Below are 8,482 nucleotides of genomic sequence, written 5' to 3'. Positions count from 1 at the left end.
ATCAGAAGCACAGGAGACCTGGAACAAAGGCATGAGCTGGGTAGTACTGGCCTCTCCACTTCTCTGCCAACAAATAATTTTTAAGCATCTATTATGTGTAAGGTATTAAAAGAAAAAGGCTTTCAGTGACTCCACCTTTTCCTTAAAATCTGCAGTTTGCAACGTCATCTCCTCATTTCACACTCTCTAGGACAAACCTGACTCACTCACTCATCATGGGTATGTATTTCTCCTCCCCTGAAGACTGCAGAAAGGCATCCATCAGCCATAGGTTCCCTTCCTCCAAAGCCTAAAGCAAAGCTTGACTTATAGTTTAAATGCTTATAGCTTACTGATTGAAACAAAATGACCAATACATATTTGCTGATGGATGAAGTTGAACAGCCCCTACTGAATAGACCTTATTCAAGTAAACAAACACAACTTTCACCTCTAAGTTCTCCAAATCAACCATCAGAAGTAAGAGTCTCCCTCTCTCTGAAGGAAACATTGGAAGGGAATGAGGTCAAGCCAAGAGCACAACAAAGGTGCATTCTCGTACCTGGTGTTTGTGCATATCATCCTTTTGCTTTCCTTTCACCATTTTCTATATCGGCACTGCTAAGATGCAAAACATGCATAGTCTACATCTACAGTGTCTTGAAATGAGTAACACAGCATCACGCACTCACTCACAATAGGTTTCTTTGCCTCTGTGATCATGCAAAAAAGGGAGCACCTTCTCACTGACACATTCACCAAGGCTGACGTTAGCTCTGGCGTATTGTTATTTTGGCCTTCACTCTCATATTATCTTATGCTGATATTAATAAAGACTAGCTAACTCAGGTGCCACTTATTTTTGTTCATTTAATTTCCTAAAAATGAAATACTCACCAAGAAGAAATAAGCTAAAGCACTAGTCAGACCAGACCATGCTGATCATAGAAGACAAAGGGGATGCTCTCTGGACACAGACAAGCTGCTCTGAGGAGCCATCCTGCAACTTCAGAGATCTTTTCAGTATCAACCCTTCTGAGATCCGAAGCCAATTAATAATTGCTACTAATGCTTCTGAGTCAGACACACATTTGAATTTCTAACTGCAACAAGGAATAAGTTTCCTGAGCATGTTAGTTAACCTTCCTAATTCCTAAAGTCCTCATTTCTTCCAAAGCGTGTGGAAGGGGATTGGAGATTTAGCTCAGTAGTAGAGCATTTGCCTAGCAAGCACAAGGCCCTGGATCCAGTCCTCAAATCCTAAAAAGAAAAGAAAAAGGAGGAGGAGGATGAAGAGGAGGAAAAGAAGACAATGAAGGAAAGAAGAAGGTAAGAAAGAAGCAGAGAGAGAGAGAGAGAGAGAGAGAGCGCTTGTGTGAAGAAATAAGGGGGAACTCCTGGCATCAATAAACACTCCACACCTCCACAGATGTTATCAACTGGGAAAATGACTGTAGAGATGATGGTGGTCAGAAGGTGTCAGTAGACATGGAATTTCAGTGTCAGTCACAGTTAAGTGCTGGTTTAGAAAACCATGACCTGGGGAGTGGGAAACAATAGCAAAGAGGGATAGAACAGTAATGTGTGGCTCAAGGCCTCTACCATGTGCCCACCACCCACATGCCAAAACACCAGTATCCCACCCATTTCAGGGGTAAGAAGATGAGGCCCAAGGAAGTTTGACATCATTTGTCCAAAGTCACTTAGCTGGCAAGGGAGGAGAGTTGGCATCCCAGTCTCCTTGAGTCTTCATGATTCTAAATCCAGGGTCAATTTAACATCCAAGCCTCGTTGATAAGTCTAGCTGATCTTTCAACATAGTTGAAATCCAATCATTATAGTGACCCATTCAGGCGGGCTTCACATGGCAAAAAGACTGAAGTGCTATAAATTCTTGTTAATGGCCAATCAATCATGGCCGCCTTCTGTGCCCACATTATCACCATCTTTCATGTTGCACTCATACACACAGGCTCCCCCTCAGCCTTCCCCACCAGCCAGAAGTCACTCTCAGATGATAACATTCAGCTCTGTTGACATTATCAGGTAGCTGGTGACATTCAATTAGTGAAAGGCTGGGCTCTTCTATTAAAAACACTCCAGAAAAGATCGCTAGATCTCTGCAAAATGACCACAAACCCAAGTGGCATTTATACTTGTGCTAAACTAAACAGAGCTCTAGGCTTTGACAACAGCAGTGGCTTTGTATTATGGCTTCTGGTGTCCAAGGTAAGGTCTCCTGATGCCATTGTTCATGTCCTGCCATGTTTATAACTTCTGTGGGTTCACTTGAGATGTGCCAAGTTTTCAGAGCAAGAATTATTGTTGCTCTGTGAGAGCTAAAGTTATGTTTTAAGTTTTAATTACTGTGCCTAAGAGATTCATAAAACAGAAATGCCTCTAACCTGGAAGCCCCTTACCCAAGGACAAGTTCTTTCTGAAATGCTGGAGGCAATTGTTTATATGAGATAACAAGCCACATGCTTTTGCTTCCTTAAACAAGTTTGTTTGACCCAACTGCACCAAATATGTTTGATCATATGTAGGTGGGAGGTATGTAGGGAGGAAATACATCAAATGTGTGCTCTCTTCTGATTGGACCTGGAGGGAAATATGTAGCCTTGTGGCTTTGCCTTTATAAGCCTCTACAAAATATGACTAGCCATTATTTTCTGGGAATTCGGGAATGAACCTAGCCAGAGTCCATCATCCTGGACGGTATTTGATTACCATATACAAGATCATGTGTAGGACTCTGTATCAAAGGTGTTAGCTCAGGGTAATGCACAGACTGGGTTCTGAGTGTCCTCAGGCTACTTCCTGCCTGCTTTACTTCCCATGGCTCAGCGTTTGAAGACCCAACAAGATAATACTCATGAGCAAGAACCCAAAGTTCACGAACACTTTTCTTGATGAAGAACAACCTGTGTGCTTTAAATCTCATGAGGTCAGAATTTGAGACTGTCCTCTGTAGAATCAAAGAGATTGCTTTAAGACGTCCAGACCCAAGCAGTTGTTATTCAAAATTCCAATACTATGATTTTCTTTTTTTTATGTCCTACATCCTCACTTACAACATATGGAAAATAGTTTTATTACATCTGTAGTGTACAGAGGTTTTTTTTTCTCTTACCATCCATTACTCTAAACATACAGTATGATACCATTTGCATGGCATTTATATTATATTAGCTATTAAGTAACCCGGAGATAATATAAAGTGTGCAACAGGATTGTATAGGTTCCAGCAAACACCATCCTATTTATAGAAGGGTCCTGAGCATCCTTGGGTTTTGGTATCCACAGGGGTATTAGAGCCAATGCCATACAGAACCTGGGGAACTAGATACTATTTAAAACAAAAAAAATGTGAATATAAAAAGCATTCCAACTTATCTTTATCAACTCCCTATAACCTTCACGACAGAACCTAAGAAAATAAAAAGACCTTTAAAAATACAAATTAAATTAAATTGAAAATGTCAAATTTCATGAGTGAAAAGATTGAGGAATTTAATGGTGAAATGTTGAAAGTCCTTTATGCAATTTTCGTCTATGTTCTCTCACTTGTTTAGTGCTGCTATAGAAACAGATCATCTGAAGCTACTTATGGCAAAAGACATGTAATAAGGGACTAAATAAATTAAAAGGGTGTGGGGGGACAGGACGCTTCATCAGAGTAACCAAAATTGTCCCTATTTTATTGTTTACCTGAAAAAATGCTGCATTTGCCTTCAAGCCAAACTTTCAAGACATTGTCTGGGTTCCATGAACTTGACTCCTCTGTGACTGGTGGAGAATTTCATTAAGTAGTGCCCCCCAAAGAAGACCCATCTAGTCTGTGGTAGATTTCTCAGCAGCCAGTGGTGTTTAGCTACACCATGGGGTGTGCAAAATAAATAAAGGTTAAATGATTATCAAAATGTGACCAACATCTGAGCAAACAGCATGCACCTTCATGGGAGGGATATCAGTATTAAAGCAAAACACACTCGCCTTTGGAAATGAATCTGTGGGAGACAGATGCTCTGTACTCTGCCTCACTGGGGAAGTGTTGCAGAGAATCAGTTCAGAGTAGGTCCTCAGCACCCAGCCCAGCCTCCCAGGCTCCCTGGGCCTTCCTGTCCCATCACCATTCACTTTCATGTCTAGAAATCTCAAAGAGAATGGTATTTGAGCTCTGTCATCCCCTTTGGAGGCGATTAGAGATGAAAACAACAATGTTTGTGTAATGGTAGGATGAGGACTCCAGAGGGGAAGCCTTTTATCTGTGATGTCTACAAGCAAGCATTGTAGGAGACACTTAGAGCAGACAATGCTGGGAGCAGGAGATCTTTCTTAACTAGAGTTAACGGACAGACTAGCCTTACTGTCTGCCAACCAGTTTGAAGAGCCTGGATCATCTCATTTAACCCATGTACAATGCCATGGAGTCGCCCTTTTATTAACCTTCGTTTTCAAATAAGGAAACAACAATAATGCAAAACAGCAACTTGCCCAAGGTCATACAACTAAGAAATGGGGAAGCTAAGTTGGGCCCAGTTGGCTGGAGATACTCTCTTGACAGAAGTGCTACAGTGCCACCCTCTGGTCCTCATAGAGAAAGATCCTTTGCCAATGAAATCCAGTACCATGAGTTGAAGATGTGTGTCCCCTGAAAATCTACTTGTTGAAAAGCAATCACCAGTGGGAATTGAGCATTGGGAGGTAATTAGGTCAGAAGGTTATGGCCCTCAAGAGTGGGAATAATGAACTTACAGTAGAGGCTTCAGATAGGTCCTCCTGCAAGGAAGCATTACAGGGAGAAATCAAGTCCACAGATGAGGATGTGGACTCCCTCTGGTTACTAAATGGACAGGTACCTTGAACCTGACCTTCCCAGACTGTGGGACTCTGAAAAATGAAGTTTTGTGGTTTAAGCCCCTTCATCGATGGGACTTCCTTGTAACACCCAGAACAGACAGAAGTGCCAATCATATTATACAAGCTTAATAAAAAATTTAAGCCTGTGAAATGAAAGAGCTCATTAAAGAGGATGAATACTGACTTCATTTAAATGTGAACATTTGAAAGTTACACACCAGGCAGGAAATGAATCTTGAGATTGGGCGCTATGCAACCAACAAAACCAAGAGGGTAGAGAACACAGAGGTAAGACAGGGGGACAAAAAGCAAAAGCTTCCATGACAACTCAAAATCAAAATCCAAATATAGTTTAAAAACAACAGTACTATATATACAGGTAACATTATACAGATCACATTTATGCATTTAGAAATATACATGAATATACATATACTATATAGCAACAATTCATAAAAAGAGCATAGAGAAGCAGATGAGAGGGCTTGGAGAGTAGGGAAGAGAAGTGGGAAATTATGTCGTTATATTATAATATATCTAAAACATATATAATATTTAATATATGATATATAATATATATAATATATCTAAAAAATAAACATATTTTAATAGTAGTGCAGTCAGATCCTGTCAGTGGCTGCATCTGTTGGCCTAGTTCTTCTGTGGCTGTCCCTGTCTCTCTTTCTCTTCTGGAAACAAGGCCTCTGGTATGGCTACTTCTGATGGTGTCATCAAAGTGTTCAAGGATATGAAGGTGTGCCAGCCCTCAAAGCCAGAAGCGAAGACACTCAAGAAGGCCGTGCTCTTCTCTCTGAGAACAGGATCAACATCCTGGAGAAGAGCAGGGAGATCCTGGTAGGAGACCTGTGGCAGATAACAGAGGACCATTACACCACCTTGGTCAAGATGAGGCAGGCAAAGGCTGTAGCTATGCTTTCTATGGTACAAGCTAGAAACCAAAGAGAACAAGAAGGGGAGCCCTGCTATTCATCTTCTGGGCACCTGACAGCTTGAATCTCCCAAGAGCAGATCTGGGGCTGCCAGATATCTAATGCTCTATGCAGCTCCAAGGATGCCATCGGGATGAGGATGCTGGGGATCATGCATGAATTGCTATGAGGAGGTTAAGGACCACTGCACACTGATGGAAAAACTAGGAGGCAATGCTATTATCTCCTTGGAAAACAAGCCTTTGTGAGCCACCTCTGTCGCCCTGCCTGGAGCATCTAGCAGCCCCAAATCTGCTCTTGGGGGATACAGGCTGCCCCTTTCCTGCCATGCTAGAGGTGATAGGGGATCCCCATGGGGGAAGAGCAACTTCTTCACCCCAGTTGCCAAACACCCCACCACACCCACTCCCCAGACCATCTGTTCTCCATCCTTGACAAACTGCCACTGGTCTTCTAGTTCCTCTTAGGTTGAAGCAGAACAATTCCCCTCCCAGGCACACAGTTTTAGGGAGCCTCATTTCTTAACAACACCCCTACTCGTCATCTCTCCCCATCTCATGCTGCCAACACTTAACAGCAATATAACTGAGCTTGTCAGTTCACTTCTGTGTGTAAATGGAATGCTATGGAAATGACCCTCCCAGCCAACTGGATGTCCTCCCTTTCTTCCCATTCTTGGCCACTTCTGAAAGCAGGACCACTTAGAAGGCTTCAGTGTAAACAATTTGGGGGTCACATTGACCCATGCCTTTAATTCCAGCACTTTGGAAAGTATTGGCAGGCAAATCTCTGAGTTCAAGGCTAGCCTGGTCTACAGATCAAGTTACAGGACAGCCAAGGCTACACAGAGAGACTTTGTCTCAAAAGAAAAATAAAGAAAAATTTTAAAAATAAATGGTAGTTCCTCCAGTGACTTAGCGTTTTACAGAAAGACCATAGTGGAGTCTTTGTGGTGATCATGATTCTTACAATAAAATGCTACTTAAATTTTCACATTTTCCTTTGTCATCAAATCCACTTAGAGATAAATTTGTAAATTCTGACTTTAAGTGGCGGTATGTCATACAAATATTCAACATTTACATTTAACTCTGTCCTTTAGTTATGCTTTAACTATACTTTAGTTACTTTTCCCCAACAGTTCCATATGACTTCATTAAAGAATCCAAAGGAAAATATCTGAAATGATGTTCACTGATGCTAATGTTTGTTTCAGGAAGGTAGCTTTTGGCAAATTATTATAATTGTTAAAGATCATTATTAATATTATTATAACCCTTGCTATAATTAGAAAGTCATTTGTTTAATAGTCACATACACAGGGCCAGACATGGAGGTGCACGCCTTTAATCCCAGCACTCAGACGGCAGGGGCATATGTAATTCAGTGAATTCAAGGCCAGTAAGGCCAGATTGGTCTACAACCTACATAGTGAGCTCAAGTACAGTAAGAGCTATATAGGAAGACAGTATAAAACACGTACACACATGCATGTGTGCACACACGTGCACACACACACAATCACACACATAGCTAGCATTTACAAGATGACAAGAACTCCTCTTTGCATGGAGCATGGTAGCTCACATCTGGAATCCAGACTGAGCCATGTGAGGGCTCTCAGAAGAGATCAATGAGGACAGAAAAGGTGGTGAAAGGCACCAAGGATAGACAGAGCCACAAAGCATGTGGTGACTTCTAGTACAGAGCTTTTGAACTTGAACCAAGTTTAGTAAGTTGGATAACACATTAACTTTCCATAGCATAACACATTGAAAATGATCAATTCGCTCTTTAAGTTCATTTTCCATGCCCTACCCTCCTGCCACCAGCCTTACTTAACAATCTCTGCAGTCTTATGTCATATATCTCATACTCAAATTTGAGGTAACCTCCCAGAACAGCAATTGCCCAAGTGGGGCATGTTAAATACTTGCTTGACTAAGCTAATGGCAATGTTGAAAGTTTTATTGACATTAAACCCTTTCAAAATCATCTGGCAACCTGGCTAAAAGCATATATACTGTGTGAATCTCCTTCAGTAATGAGGCAATTAATCGTGAGAATTAGCAAACTTCACTGAGAACTAGGTTTGTTGCTGTGAAAACACAGCTCCGGGCCTCTGATGAAATCCCTAGTCAAGAAACCAGCACCTCGGAGTAGAGGATGCCTAGAGTGATTGACAGCTCTGGTTATTGATTTTGGATTTTGAGAACAACTCCCAGGGGGCTGGTATCAGCAAGGCAGAGGCAGAATTTGATGAGGCAGATGGGACCCTGAGGGAAAACCTCATAAGGCAGAGTGTGGAAGTGCCCTTTCCCTGACCCTAACAGGCGTGATAAGAGATGGTCTCTTTCTCATTTTAACAGGGATTCATTCCCACCAGGCTGCATCTGCAGAAGATGACAGCCCAAGAGAGACTTGCTCTTTGAGGAAAAGAGCAGGGGGAATGGGGGCTTATCCTTACACACAAACTTTCAAATTGCCACCCACAGCAAGCATGTGCTTTGGGGAAGAAGGTGGTTAGGAAATATGTGGTACCTGGGATCATGTGAGATCCAGGATTTGAGTTGATGTTGAAAGTTTTATTTCATCCATCTCCTAAGCAGCTGTTGTCTATCTACCTATCTGTCTATCTATCTATCCATCTATCATTTATCTCCGTGTGTGTGTGTGTGTGTGTGTGTGTG

The 8,482-nt window shown here is 41.8% G+C and overlaps 1 pseudogene; it reads left to right on the top strand.

Annotated features, from left to right (window-relative positions):
- The first annotated feature begins 4,705 nt into the window (after positions 1 to 4,705).
- LOC114619378 lies at positions 4,706 to 6,040 on the top strand (annotated as a pseudogene).
- The last annotated feature ends 2,442 nt before the right edge of the window (positions 6,041 to 8,482 follow it).

Source organism: Grammomys surdaster, unplaced genomic scaffold (genome assembly GCF_004785775.1).
Source record: "Grammomys surdaster isolate TR1022 unplaced genomic scaffold, NIH_TR_1.0 150, whole genome shotgun sequence".
Classification (NCBI taxonomy): Eukaryota; Metazoa; Chordata; class Mammalia; order Rodentia; family Muridae; genus Grammomys; species Grammomys surdaster.
This window is presented reverse-complemented; position numbering and strand designations above follow the sequence as displayed.